Source organism: Microtus oregoni, unplaced genomic scaffold, assembly GCF_018167655.1.
Source record: "Microtus oregoni isolate MIOR12 unplaced genomic scaffold, Mior012 000000F_ref0000247, whole genome shotgun sequence".
In the NCBI taxonomy this organism is placed as follows: domain Eukaryota; kingdom Metazoa; phylum Chordata; class Mammalia; order Rodentia; family Cricetidae; genus Microtus; species Microtus oregoni.
This window is the reverse complement of record NW_024543059.1, coordinates 34,101,529-34,117,334: the sequence shown is the minus strand read 5'-3', so window position 1 is coordinate 34,117,334 and position 15,806 is coordinate 34,101,529.

Below are 15,806 nucleotides of genomic sequence, written 5' to 3'. Positions count from 1 at the left end.
TCAGTTGGCTCACCACCTCCAGCCACCAGCTTTGCAGCTCCCTCTCTTCCCTCCCCACCTGCTTGGTCTCCAACAGCCCCACTAAACTCGTCTTCTTCTCTGTTGCCCAGCCGAGCAGCCACACTGTGCTGGCACCCACCTTTATCCCCCCTCTCACATATTCGCATGCCGCCATGTAACCTAAACCTAACCAACAAAGCCTGCTACATTTCTCCCGTTGCAAGTGATAGCTGGCAGAGATGGATTTATTAGGATACATGTTTTATTCTCTTTCTCAGAGCTCTCTCACACAGAAAAATTACTGGGTTCCTATATGTCTAGTACTACCGTTTTAAAAAACAATTCCAATATCTTACTCTATCTTATCATCTCTCCTTTCATGACATCTTTATGATCCTATCTAATAACCTACTTCCGGAGGAGCGCAGGAGAGTTTGGGAGCAGGCCAGGCAACATGCAGACAAGATTCACCAAACACTTGCCTCCAACCTTCCCAGGGCAGAACTGGTCCCAGAGCAAGAACCACACTGGGATTATAATACACCAGGTGGAATCTAAGCTAGGGACCGGTGTTTGACTTGCCTGATGGTAGGTCTTTGTAAGTCTCAATCCACTAATTTATGATAAACTCTCAGAGATTATTCAGGATACAAAGGAAAATCGTTCCACATTTTTGAAATGACTCACAAAGGCTCTCTTACAGAATAATAACTTAGATCCAGAAACTACGAAAGGCAGTCAGTTACTTATGACTCATTTTTTTTAATAAGTTCTACTCTGACATTAGGGCTTAACTTAGACATTTGGAGAAAGGCCGTTTTGACCATGCAGTCAGAAGCCCTAGAGGTAACTTTTAATGTGTACCACGCTAGAAATCATAAAGCCTGCAATCATTGTCACTGTTAACCACAGCCTAGCAACCAGATGTGGTGACAGACTGCCCGATGCACTCTGTCCAGATACCTGGGTCATGAGGATGGCAACGTTTGTGATTCAAATGTGCAAAAACCAGTAACTGGGCCGAGCATGCTTTAATCCTCATCTTAGTCCTAGGAGACCTTATTCAAGGTGTTACAGTGTCGGTCATTGGTCAGTAAATTGCTCATGCCCATAGTGGCATGGAAACATTGGACCCAGGAAATTAACAAGTTGGCCTTTAGGTCTGGCCATGGATGAATGAGGCTACATGGGCTCCTTTGACCTAAAAACAACCTTCATATGTAATAAGGAACACAAGTAATCATCACGGTATTGGGACAGCCCATCACCATTCTCTTGGACACCTGAGCCATATACTCAGTACTGAGTGAATTCTGGAGGTCTACCTCTCCTTCTATTTCCTTATTGTTGGGGTGGGGGACAACCATATCTACCTCAACAGACTCCACCACTGAACTGTGTGGTTAGAGACATTTATCTCACTCATTCACTTTTGTTATTCCAACCTGTTCAGTACCTCTCATGGGGAGGGAGTTTTTAACAAAGGTAGGAACCTCCATTTTTTTTTGCTCCTCCTATTGACCTTAACCCAGACTCGCCAGCAGGTCCACTCCTCCTTCTCCTAGCTCCCCAACATTCTGACCCTAACATGTCTTTTCCTCTACCGACCTCCCGGGTTGGCAACCAAGTATGGGACACACAACACTCCTTGGTTGCTAAACACCATTCCCCTATTGTTATTCAATACAGGACCGTACTAAGTACATTACCCAAGTTGAGTACCCTCTTTCTTGCTCTAGAGCCTTAAGGAACTTAAGACAATTTTTTCTGACCTTTTAAGGAAAAAGCTACTTTGCCCCACCTCTTCTGCCTTTAACAACCCTATTCTTGCTGTTAAAAAATCTAATGGAACTTATCGTCTGGTTCAAGACCTCTGGCTCATTAACTCTGCAGTGATCCCTCTCCACCCAGTAGTCCCTAATCATCTAACCTTTCTATCCAATATTCATCTAGGAACCTCCCAGTTCTCAGTTCTAGACCTCAAGGATGCTTTATTTCTCTATTACTTTCAGCGCTCAATCTCAAAATATTTGTGCCTCACCTGGATTGCTCCTGGCACTAATTTTCCAACACAGCTCACCTCGACTGCCTTCCCAGGGATTCCATACAGCCAACACCTGTTTGGCCAGGCTTTAGGTTCTGACCTACTCTCAATGTCTCTCCCTAAATCTAAACTCATACAGTATGTGGACGACATTTTATTTTGCAGCCCATATTTTGAGATACCTCCTCGCTTTTACATTTCTTGTCCAAAATTGGCTATGGTGTCTCAACTTCTAAGGCTCAATTGTCTACCACTCAGATCATTTATTTGAGATTAACTATAAACCCAATCCAAAAGGCTATTATTGTAGACAGAAAAAAAAACTAATCAAATCTCATACAGTTCCTTCCAACCTAGAAGAGGTTTGATCATTCCTAGCAGTGGCTGTTTTAAGACTTTAAGACAATCCTGGAGCGAATTTTAACAGTTCTGAATCCTCTCAGCCTCTGTGCCATTGCGCTTCCCCTGGGAACCAAGGACCTAACAGCTACACTCACATGTACTCAGTTCCTCAACAAATACTCATATACGTATATTTTGATTCCGTCCCCTGGGAAACAGGGTCAAAATGACCCCTTACCTCATCTGATCTGGCAACAGCTCTCCAGTCAATTATTGGTAACAGTCCTTTCGAATAAGCCAATCAAAATAGTCAAAGAACAACATACCTTTGCTTCTGTGGTCCATTTTAAAATAGACAGTACCAGATATGCGAGGTCGCTCGGCTTCCAGAATGCTGGGGGACCCTGTCATGACAGAATTAATAAAATCCTCATGCTTTAGTTTTGGGTGTGATGTTTGAGGTGGTCTCTGGGGGTGACTCCTCCTCGCCGTTTGGACGCCAGAGAGCAACACTGGCATCCTTCATTCCTGGATCCTCTTTTTCTCTCCTCGCTTGCCCATTATATGAGGCAGCTCTTGGTACTTTGCATAAGTTCCATTACCATCCTGTTACTCAACACTTCCAGAGACTCCAGCAGGCCCTTCCACAGCGTCCACCTCTTCATCTTCCAGATTTAACTTGCCCATTTTATCTTTTTGAAGCAGAGAAGGAGGGATATACACTTGAGGTCTTAAGACATCAACTGGTACCTTCTATTGCACCGGTAGCATAACTGTCAAAGAAGATGACATCACCATTTGGGGCTAGGCACCCGGCATGTGTGTTTTAGCAGCCCTGAGCTTCTTATTCATGAGTCAAAAAAAACTATTAAACTAAACAAAACTAAACAAAAAAGTCACCAACCACTGTCTTCTCACACTATAATCTGTCCTACCTCTTAGTTTGCAAAGGATTATAAACCCTACCACCTTCCTGAGTCCTTTCCCTGAAGTTGGCACTGGTAGAAGATGCCACACTCATTTTCCAATGCTGCCCAGCGCTTAATATCTCAAATCTCCTACCTCACCCTAATGTCCATGATTCACCATCTCACTCCTGCATTGAGATCCTAGAGGATCTACTGCCCCATCCCTCACATATACAGGAGGGCAAACTGTCCCAGGCCACTTATACCTGGTATACAGATGGCAGCTACTTTGAATGTGACAGGTTCCATAGAGCAGGATATGCCATAGTGATAGATATTTAGATAGTGGAGGCAGAAAGACTTCATGCCCATACCACTAATGAACAGGTTGAGCTAATAGCTCTTACCCATGTTTTTCAGTTAGCAAAAGGAAGATGTTTAAATGTTTACAGAGACTCCAAATAAACCTTTCATATTCTCCTGTCTGATGCAGCTATCTGTAAAGAGTATTGCCTTCTTACACTGAAAGGAGGATCCATAATGTACTCAGGTTATATTATAGACCTGTTAAAAGGCTCCCATATCACAAAACTATAGGAATTATTCATTGTCAGTCTCATCAGACCAAAACATCCATTATTCCAAGGGCAATAATTGGGCTGACTGAGCAGCCAAAACAGTAGCATTCCAAGGCACAAACCTACCTCAATTACCTCTGTGAGTGTATACAGTACAGCCCACATTCTGACAGACACACCCTGACTCCCAACAAATTCTGTCCTTCCTATCAGCTCTTTCAATCTAATAACAAAGCTCTACTGCATTCTGTATAGGCTCACTTCAGCCCAACTTTGAGGATATAAAGTTCCCAAAATCTATCACTGCCTCTTGCCAAATTTGTCAAAAGTCAGACCCCAAGACCAAATACCATAGCTTTCCTTTTCCCACCCACCAGGCCAGGCACTACCTTCCAGGAAATGACTGGCAGCTGGATTTTACTCATATGCCCAAAGTCAAAAGATTTCAGATTCCCAGGTGCCTGAGGCTATTTGCCAACAAAACAATTACCTTAGTGCAGGCTTCCAATGGCACATAATATCAGTCAGTCCCTTTTGTTTTCAGGTGTAGACTTGCTAAGAAAATCTTCATTTAAGAAAATGCAGAATACAAGACTAACCCAGGAATCACAAGTTTTACCAATGAAGCAGTGTCTTCAGAGACTCAAGCACGTTTCCTGCACCACAAAGAGGAACAGGTGACTCTTAGGAAGAGCATGGGTGAGCTATTAGATTCCTTGCTTTTCCTATTATTTCTGTCTCCTGCAGGTCTCTGGGACACATTTTTTTTCCTGGAGTTGTTTACAGGGGCCATTGACTAAAGTCCAGCTGTTAGCAGGACTTTAGTCAAAGCCCCACTGGCAAAATCCCTCAGATCAGACCTTTTTATGCCATCAAGGAACCAATGAGGAGAGAGATCTCAAACCAAAGACAGGAAAGCACAGGGCTGCATTTAATATGGTGATCACAAACAGTGCAGGTGAGTCATCTCTGTCTCCCTCCTCCCTGTGTGTTGGGAGAAGAAGCACAGTAACTGACGTATGTAATTTTCCTGGGTTTTGCCTCCGATTAATAGCCGACAAAACTGGCCAAACGTGACAGGTTGTCTTAATGAGCAGCAGCTTTCAGAAATTATATAAGTTGATTAGAGTGTTATAAAATGAAATGGGTATATTGAAGAATGAAATGTAGATGTGAAACCATATTCGAAAGAGACCCAAATGTAATAGAGTAGGCAACAGTATCTTAATTGATTTCAGAAAAAAATTAAATATATTTATATTTTGAACTTTTGTGCTTGTTTCTTTTAAAGATTATATGTTTTGCACATGTACGTTTTTAAGAAGCCTTCAATTTTTTGTTTCTTACATGTAATCAGTATATATTCATTATCCTCTATATAATAATTTATAAATATTTATTTAAAAATCAACTAGATCTTTTTTTTTTTGCCACCTGAGACTCGAGATTCTTGAGAGATTTGTCTGACCCAGGCCCCTTTTCTGTAGCTGGAATTTACACACCCAGGCCCATATCCTGTTGCATGGCCCTGCCCTGGACACCTGGGAGCAGAATATCAACTGGGGTTTTCTAGACAATGAACCAAGTGTTCCATCTTCCTGAGCCTATGAACAACACTGGCTTCTGATGGTGAGTGTTTCCATTCCGGCCAGCTTAAACTTTTCTTTGAACCAGAGGAATTAATTGTTGAACTCCCAGAAACCCTCCGGTGTTCCTAGAGATGGGTGGGAGGACTGTCCCCAACCACCCCTTTAAGGCCTCTGTTGTAACCTTTGAAGCATTCATCTTAGGCTTGCTCTCCTTTGTTAGGGCCAACCCACCTGGCACTGAAGGCCCCAAGTCCTTCAGATCTTCATCTTTTTGTTTTCTCTTTTCTTCCTTCATTGTAAACACTGCTGAGAGCAGCCCTATGCCTCTCTGGTTTCTGAGTTACCCAACCAGATCCAGCTAGGCATTAACATCCCAGTCTTCGTCAGATGACACTTGTTCACAAGTCCTAGGTGTTCATGCCGATTTACACCCCGCCTATAAGGGAATATGTTCCCATTGTAGGCCTTGAGGTGTCACTGTTTCATGTGTTTTCATGGCCTTGACCATAGGAATCAAGACTTCTAAGACTATCAATCCGGCCTCCCCATTACTATGCCTTTTTGAGGCCCTAAAGCTTCAGGCCTTAATGCCCTACCTACAGACCTCCATACTTATTCATCTTTGTTCAAAAAAATGGCCCCAGAACACCTTAGAGGGGAATTTAAAATGGCATCCTAATGGCACCTTTAATCCTGATATTCTGTGGAAATTATCCAATATTTCCCAGTGCACAGGCGAAAGGAGATTCCCTACATTCAGGCCTTTTTCTACTTAAGCTCTAATGATAATTCCTCTGTCCTTGTAAACTGTTCACAGCTCACATGTTTCTAGCTATGCCATCTGGTCCTGAAAAAACCCATTACCTCTGCTCTGGACCGAGCTAATGAACCTGCACATTTTCGTTCTTGTGACACTACCACCATTCCTTCACCTGACTCACCACCTCTAGCACTCTGCAGCTCCCTCTCTCCCCTCCCCACCTGCTTGGTCTGCAACAGCCCTGCTAAATTCTTTGTCCCCTCCGGTGCTTGGCCGAATATCCACCCTGCTCTGACACCCACCTTTACCCCTCCTCTCACACGTTTGCTTGCCGCCACAGAACCTAACCCTAACCAAGCAAAGCCTGCTACAGTCCTCCCAGTGAAAGAGGTAGCTGGCATAAATGGATTGATTAGGGTACATGTTCGGGTAATCTCTCTCGGAGCTCACTAAAATAGAAAAATTTTGGGTGCCCATTCAACTAATCCTACCACTTTCATAAAACAATTCCAATATATTACTCAATATTATATTCTCATCTTTCATGACATCTATATGATCCTATCTACTAAACTACTTCCAAAAGAACACAGGCAAGTTTGGGAGAAGGCCAGGCAACATGTAGACAAGATTCATCAAACCCTTGCCTCCCACCCTCCCAGGACAGTGGTGGTCCCAGAACAAGAGCCACACTGGGATTATAATACTCCAGGTGGAATCTTAGCTAGAGGCCAGTTTTTGACTTGCCTCATGGCAGGTCTTTGCAAGGTTCCCCTCAAGACAGTAAATTATGCTGAACTCTCAGAAATTATTCAGGATACAAATGAAAATCCTTCCACATTTTGAAACACCTCACAAAGGCTCTGTTACAGTATAATAACTTAGATCCAGAAAATATGAAAAGCAGGCAGTTACTTATGACCAATTCAATTTTTTTAATCAGATGTACTCTGACATTAGGGCTTAACTTAGACATTTGGAGAAAAGCCTCTTGACCCTGCAGGCAGAAGTGCTAGAGGAGGCTTTTTAGGTGTACCATGAGAGAAATGAGAAAGCCTGCAATCACTGTCACGTGTTATCAATGGCTGCCCAATCAGCTTAGGTGACAGACTAGCCAATTTGCACTGTCAAGAACCCTGGGGCACAAGAACTGCCAGGTTTGAGTTTCAAATATGGTAAAACTGGTCACTAGGCCTAATCCTAATCTTAGTCCTAGGAGACCTTTTTCAAGGTATTACATAAAAGGTCTTTGGTCAGTAGATTGCCCTCGTGCACATAGTGGCATGGATACATCAGATCCAGAAAATTTCCAAGTTGACCCTCTAGGTCTGGCCATGGATGAATGAGGCTTTCTAGGCTTGTTTGATCTGACATCTACAGTCTTCTGAACACGGGTAATCATCCCGGTATTGGGATAGCCCATCATCTTCTGTTAAAAACCGAAGACACATACTCGGTACTGAGGGAATTCCGGTGGCCTTCTTCTCCTTCTAGTTTCCCTATTGTTGTGGTAATGGGACAGCCTTATCTACCTCAACATACTCTACCACTTAACTCTGTGTTTAGAGACATTTATCTCATTCATTCATTTTTAGTTATGCCACCCTGTCCAGTACAGATCATGGGAAGGAATTTTTTTTGACAAAGGTGGAAATTTCCATTTCATTGATTCCTGCTTTTACCTTACCCCAGACTTGCCAGCTACTCCACTTTCCTTCTCCTAGCTCCCTGATCTTCTGACCCTAATGTGTCTTTTCCTCACCAGCCTCCCAAGTAGAAACACAAGTCTGGCACATGAAAACCTTTCCTTTGCTAATCACCATACCCCTACTCTTAATCACAAGACCCTACTAAGTATATTACCCAAGTTCAGTACCCTCTCTCTCTCTCTAGAGCCTTAAGGGACATAAGCTTATTATTTCTGATCTTTTAATGAAAAAGCTACTTTGCCCCACCTCTTCTTCCTTTAACACCACTATAGTTGCTGCTAAAAAATCTAATGGAAATTATCATCTGGTTCAAGACCACTGGCTTTTTTAACTCTGCAGTGGTCTCTCTCCACTCAGTAATCCCTAATCCTCTCAACTTTCTATCAAATATTCCTCCAGGAACCTCCCTTTTCTCAGTTCTAGACCTCAAGGATGCCTTTTTCTCTATCCCTTTCAGCCCTCAATCTCAAAACATCTTTGCCTTCAACTGGATTGATCCTGACATGAACTTTTCCACACAGTTCACCTGGACTGTCCTTCCCCAGGGATTCCAGGACAGCCCACACCTGTTTGGCCAGTCTTTAACATCTGACCTGTTCTCACAATCTCTTCCTAAATGTAAACTCATACAGTATGAGGACGACATTTTCCTTTCCACCCATGATTGGAGATCAGCAAAACTGATAACTACTGTCTTTTTTTTTTTTTTTTTTTTTTCCCGGGGAGGAAAGGGTTTATTTCGGTTTACATGTCTTGGTCATGGTCTTTCTTTTTTTTTTTTTAATAATTTTTTATTAAGAAAAGAAGAAAAAAAACATAAACAAAAAACAAGTTTCCACCTCCTCCCAGCCTCCCATTTCCCTCCCCCTCCTCCCACCCTTCTCCCCCTCCTCCCACCCTTCTACCCCTCCCCCCACTCCTCTCCCCCTCCCTCTCCAGTCCACAGAGCAGTCCAGGTTCCCTGCCCTGTGGTAAGTCCTAGGTCCTCCCCCCTCCGTCCATATCTAGGAAGGTGAACATCCAAACTGGCTAGGCTTCCACAAAGCCAGCACATTAAGTAGGATCAAAACCCCGTGCCATTGTCCTTGGCGTCTCATCAGCCCTCATTGTTCGCCATGTTCAGAGAGTCCGGTTTTATCCCATGCTTTTTCGGTCACAGTCCTGCTGGCCTTGGTGAGCTCCCCGTAGATCAGCTCCACTGTCTCAGTGGGTGGGTGCACACCTCGTGGTCCCGACTTCTTTGCTCATGTTCTCCCTCCTTCTGCTCCTCATTGGGACCTTGGGAGCTCAGTCCAGTGCTCCAGTGTGGGTCTCTGTCTCTGTCTCCATCCATCACCAGATGAAGGTTCTATGATGATATGCAAGATATTCGTCAGTATTGCTCTAGGATAGGGTCATTTCAGGTTCCCAATCCTCAGCTACCCAAGGAACTAACTGGGAACCTCATGTTGGGCACTTGGGAGCCCCTCTAGGGTCAAATCTCTTGCTCACCCTAAAGTGGTTCCCTTAACTAAGAATTGTGGTTCCGTGCTCCCCTATCCACCTTTCCTTTATCCCAATTCTCCTGATTCCCCAAGTCCCCCCTCCTTCCCTTCTACCTTTTCTCTCCCCATCTCCCCTTACCCCCTTCCTACCCCACCCCCAAGATCCTAATTTTCTCCCCGGCAATTGGGTCTACTTCCCTTAGCCAAGAGGATAACTATATGTTTTTCCTTGGGTTCACCTTCTTACTTAGCTTCTTTAGGTTCACCTATTGTAGACTCCGTGGCCCTAATTTATGGCTAGAAACCAATTATGAGCGAGTACATCCCATGTTCATCGTTTTGGGTCTGGGACACCTCACTCAGGATAGTGTTTTCTATTTCCATCCATTTGCCTGCAAAATTCGAGAAGTCATTGTTTTTTACCGCAGCGTAGTACTCTAGCGTGTATATATTCCATACGTTCTTCATCCATTCTTCCATTGAAGGGCATCTAGGTTGTTTCCAGGTTCTGGCTATTACAAATAATACTGCTATGAACATAGTTGAGCAAATGCTTTTGTCATATGATAGAGCATCTCTTGGGTATATTCCCAGGAGTGGTATTGCTGGGTCCAGGGGTAAGTTGATCCCGAATTTCCTGAGAAACCGAAACACTGACTTCCACAGTGGTTGCACAAGATGGCATTCCCACCAGCAATGGATGAGGGTACCCGTTCCTCCACAGCCTCTCCAGCAAAGGTTATCCTTGGTGTTTTTGACTTTAGCCATTCTGACAGGTGTAAGATGATATCTCAAAGTTGTTTTGATTTGCATTTCCCTGATTGCTAAGGAAGTCAACTTTATATGGAAAAACAAAAAAACCCAGGATAGCCAAAACAATCCTATACAATAAAGGATCTTCTGGAGGCATTACCATCCCTGACTTCAAACTCTATTACAGAGCTACAGTAATGAAAACAGTGTGGTACTGGCATAAAAACAGAGAAGTCGACCAATGGAATCGTATAGAAGACCCGGATTTTATCCCACAAACCTATGAACACCTGATTTTCGATAAAGGAGCTAAAAGTATAAAATGGAAGAAAGAAAGCATCTTCAACAAATGGTGCTGGCACAACTGGATGTCATCTTGTAGAAGAATGAAAATAGACCCTTATCTATCACCGTGCACAAAACTCAAGTCCAAATGGATTAAAGACCTCAATATCAGCCCGAACACACTGAACCTGATAGAAGAGAAAGTGGGAAGTACCCTACAGGAGCTGGGCACAGGAGATCGCTTCCTATGTATAACCCCAGAAGCACAGACATTAAGGGCAACATTGAATAAATGGGACCTACTTAAACTGAGAAGCTTCTGTAAAGCAAAGGACATAGTCAATAAGACACAAAGGCAACCTACTGATTGGGAGAAGATCTTCACCAACCCCACAACAGACAAAGGTCTGATCTCCAAAATATATAGAGAACTCAAGAAACTAGACTTTAAAATGCTAATTAACCCAATTAAAAAATGGGGCACTGAACTGAACAGAGAATTCTCAGCAGAGGAAGTTCAAATGGCCAAAAGACACATAACTACTGTCTTTTAAATTTCCTTTCGAAAGGGGGCTACAGCGTCTGACCATCTAAGTCGCACTTGTCTACCATTCAGGTCGTTTGTTTGGGATTAACTATAACCCCAACCCAAAAGGCTATCTCTCTAGACAGAAAAACACTACTTCAATCTCTTAAAGTTCTTCCACGATAGAAGAGGTTTTATCATTCCTGGCAGTGACTGGTTTCTGGCATTCCTGGATACTCTTTTTTTCTCTCCTCACTCCCCATTATGTGAGGCAGCTCTTGGATCTCTGCATAAGTTCCATCGCCATCCTGTTACTAAACCCTTCCAGTAACTCCAGCAGGCCCTTACACAGGCTCCAGCTCTTCATCTTCCAGATTTAATATGCCCCTTTTCTCTTTATGTAGCAGAGAAGGAGGGATATGCCCTTGGCTTCTTAAGACATCCACTGGGACATTCTTTTGTACCTGTAGCATACCTGTCAAAGAACATGACCTCACCTCTTGGGGCTGGACACCCTGTATAGGTGTCTTAAAGGCTGCTGGGCTTCTCATTTGTGAGTCAAAAAACTAACCTTTGGGTCATCCACCACTGTCTTCTCCCACTGTAATCAGTCCCACCCCTTAAATTAAAAAGGCTTACAAACCCTACCTACTTCCCGAGTTCTTTCCCTCCATTTTCCAATGCTGCCCAGCGCTTAATATCTCAAATCTCCTACCTCAACCTAATGTCAATGATTCCCCATCTCACTCCTGCATTGAGATCCTAAAGGATCTACTAACCCACCCCTCACATATACAGGAGGGCAAATTGTCCGAGGCCACATATACCTGGTATACAGATTGCAATTCCTTTGTATGTGAAAGAATTCATAGAGTATGCTATGCCATAGTATCAGATATTAGGATAGTGGAGGCAGGGGCACTCCCTTCCCATACCATTAATGTACAGGTTGAGCTGATAGCTCTTACCCATGCCTTCCAGTTAGCAAAGGGACAATGTTTAAATGTTTACACAGACTCCAACTATGCCTTTCATATTCTCCTGTCCCATGCAGCTATCTGGAAGGAGCACGGGCTTCTTCTGATGAAAGGAGGATCCATCACTAACTCATGTTATATTATGGACATGTTAAAAGCCTCCCATTTCCCCAAATATAGGAATTATCCACTGTCATTCTCATCAAACTGAGAATTCCATTATTTCCAAGGGAAATAACTGGGCTGACAGAGCCATTAAAACAGCAGCATTCTAAGCATGTACCTACCTCAATCACCTCAGGGGATTCAACCCACATTCTCACAGACATCTCCCAATTCCCAACAAATTTTGTCCTACCTACATCAGCTCTTTCATCCTAATAATAAAGCTCTACTTCATTTTGTTAAGGCTCACCTCAACCCACCCCCGAGGACATAAAGATCCTAAAAGCTATCACTGCCTCTTGTTAAATTTGTCAAAAGTCGGTACCCAAGACCATATACTGTTTCTTTCCTTTTTCCACACAACAGGCCAGGGACTCCCTTCTAGGAACTGACTGACAGCTATATTTTACTCATATGCCCACAGTCAAAAGAGTTATATACATCCTGTTTATGGTGGATACAATATTTTGATGGGTGAAGAATTTCCCGCCACTAATAAGAGGCTACATACAGTCTCTAATGTTCTTCTCTGAGAAATCATCCCCTGGTTTGAAATCCCAACCTCTTCAGTCAGATAATGGCCCTGAGTTCAATTTTCAGATTTCCCAAAACTTGTCTAGAGGCTCTTAATATTCCTTGGCATTTTTATATCCCATACTACCTCAGTCTTCATGGAAGGCAGAATGAACTAACTGTTCCTCAAAAAATATTCTTGTTAAGATGTCCCAGGAACATCAACTCAACCAGGTAAAACTCTTGCCTCTTAATCTCTTTAGGCTTAGGGCCCTTCCCAAAACCCACCTCTTCATATCACCCTTTTAACTCATTTATGGGCAGCCAATTTTAACTCCCGGCCTCTCACCTAAAACCTCTTTCCTTCCTGTTCACCTACTAAACCCATACTATCTCACCTATGCTTTCTACTGTGGGATTTTACCGACCACTCATTAACTGAACCATGTGCTAACACATGCCCACCACCGATTAAAATAGGAGATCAGGTATTATTTTCTCCCCCAGGCCAATGGCCCTCACCCTTTTCTCTTAAATGGCAGGGTCCCTTCAGAGTAATTTTTTTGACTCCCACAGCTGCCAAGCTGGAGGGAATTCCTCATTGGTTTCACCTGTTGCATCTTCAAGTGTTTACTCCCCCAGCTCAAGATGACAGTAACTCAGAGAGGACCCTGTTCCCTTAGGTACCAGAGGACACCAAGTTCATCCTCTCTTACTCCAGTTCAAAGAACATAAAGGCCCCAACCTTCTTCAACTCTCTTGTGCAATTGTACTCTAACTTCTCCTCTTTTGCCTATATACAACTTCTCCATATACCTCCAAGGTCATGCTTAAATCTCCAAATAACCACTCTGCTGTTGTTAGAGGAACCATCATTACACATAGAGGCAGAGGTACAAGGACTGTCAAAACCCCAGGTGGTAAACAAACCTTAACATAACAGGCTTGTCACTGACTGCATCAGTGTCTCATGGATATTGAGTTAATGTCATGATGCTATTGTTATAATCATCCACCGTTAATATATCTAAAATTTATTTCTTTTCAAGTCATTTTTATAATCCCCAGAAAGCCAGTTTGACCCACCTAAGCACACCAGACACTCCTGGAATAAGTATCATTTAATTCTTTCTTTGTCATTACTTGTCTCCGGAGCCTCTAAAGCCGCCATCTTAAACGTCTCATCTATTAATCACAAGAATCTAATTTTTGTTTCTCTCAAACATAATTTTTGTCTTTCCAGCATCTTGCAAGGTCCAGGCTGCCCGATGACCCAGTTAAAAATAGTCTTAATTAGATACCCCAGGACACTATGAAACAGGACACAATTGGACATCCCAAACACATCGACACCCACAAAGTCAGCATGAAGCAGTTATGAGCGAACTTCCTGCGCCCCATGACCTACCCATTAAGATTCTCACCCTTGCTAAATTTTTATAATAAACGATAGGGTGAAATGTAATTCTTTTAGCCACCCATACATCTGCATTTCTGGGTTCTGAAGCTGGTGCATGAACCCTCTGTGTGTGCATGCGTGGTCTAACCCAATCTTCATCAGCATCTGACACAAAAGCCCCTGTATGCAGGCACAAGGCATAGCATCCCTGGTCATCAGCATCTGACTTAGGCACATCTTTCCACTAGTGCACATGTGCAAGGAAGCCTTTAAAAGCTGGACATGCCATTTCAACCGCCTCCTTTCTGTCCACACCATTTTCCTGGGACTGTGAGCACAAAACCTTATTAATAAACTCCTACATGGGTTTGTACACATCTCGTGCCATCGTTTCATTTTTGCCGGACATTTTTGATCTTAAATGCTAGGATTTCTATTCAAATCTCATAATCACCACTAAATCTGAAGCATTTTTTCTATCTTTATTAAGACAGAATTTATTGAGGAAAGTTGTATGTCCATCAATTTGAAGGCATCTTTTGTTACATGAGCATATTGCATGGCAAGCTACCTTGAAAATAATTGGAACTGTCCTTTTCAATTAGTTAAATACAACAAATAGCCACTCTAATAAGAGTTTAGCTTCAATTGTCCAGCCAGTAGGCAGACTGGGATTTTTGAGCACTGGATATATAACAAGAATCATGAATTTTTCCAGTTTTTGAAATTTCATTAGGACAAATATACATACATATTAATAAAATACTATTTTAGTGCAGATATTTATTAAAATTAGAAGATATGAGATTGGATTTCTCCTTCTATTGTAATGAGACATCCGAGCCTATCTGTCCATGAATACTAAGAAAACTTCCTCTTTCCACCATTCTCCAATATTCTGGAATTGTATTAAACCAGAATGCATGCTTTAGAAAACTAGTATTCTAAAATGTCTGCTTGGTTTCTAAATTCCCAAATGAGCATGTTGCTGACAGTCACTGGTTACAATGTAAAAAGAAAGCCAAAAAAAAGAAAAGAAAAAACAGAAAATGACTATCTCTCACAGACCACACTGTTAACAACTCTAAAGATCATGGTATAATAATTACTCACCAAGTATTATATGGTCCTCTAAACACCAATGTTAAATTATCATATCTGAGTAATAAATGATAATGTCAAACAAATGGGCAAATGCCCAGGTTTTCCTCTCTCATCCTCACATATATAATGTAATAAGAGCAGCATGGAGGTAAATCCATACCCAATAATCCACAAATTGATAAGAAAAAAATGAGGGTACATTTAAACAATAGAGTACTTCTCAGTGGTTAAAAAACAAAAACATCTTGACATTTACAGGGAAATGGATGAAACTAGAAATTTTCATCCTGAGTAAAGTACCCCAGACCAGAATGATAAGGAATATTTGTACCTAATCATCGGTGAAGAAAAAGTATGAAGTAAAGAGTAAGGAACCCAAATCGGGTGTTACACCCATGACCCCAGACAAGTCAAGTAACAAGGGGAACATAACGTAAATAAACATTGATCCCCCTGGCAGCATTGATCTATTCCTCAGAGCATGTTGGGCACTGAAGACAATTCTCTTGCAGCTTGGCAAAACTGGCCTTTGGGCAAAGAACTCCCAATGCCTTGAGAACTGATAAAAATGCACAATGTCTGAACTGAACAAACATGATAAAAGAATAAGGATTTCCAAACATTTCCAAGACAAGGTAAAAGGAATTCAGAATTTTTCCTACCTCCGAAA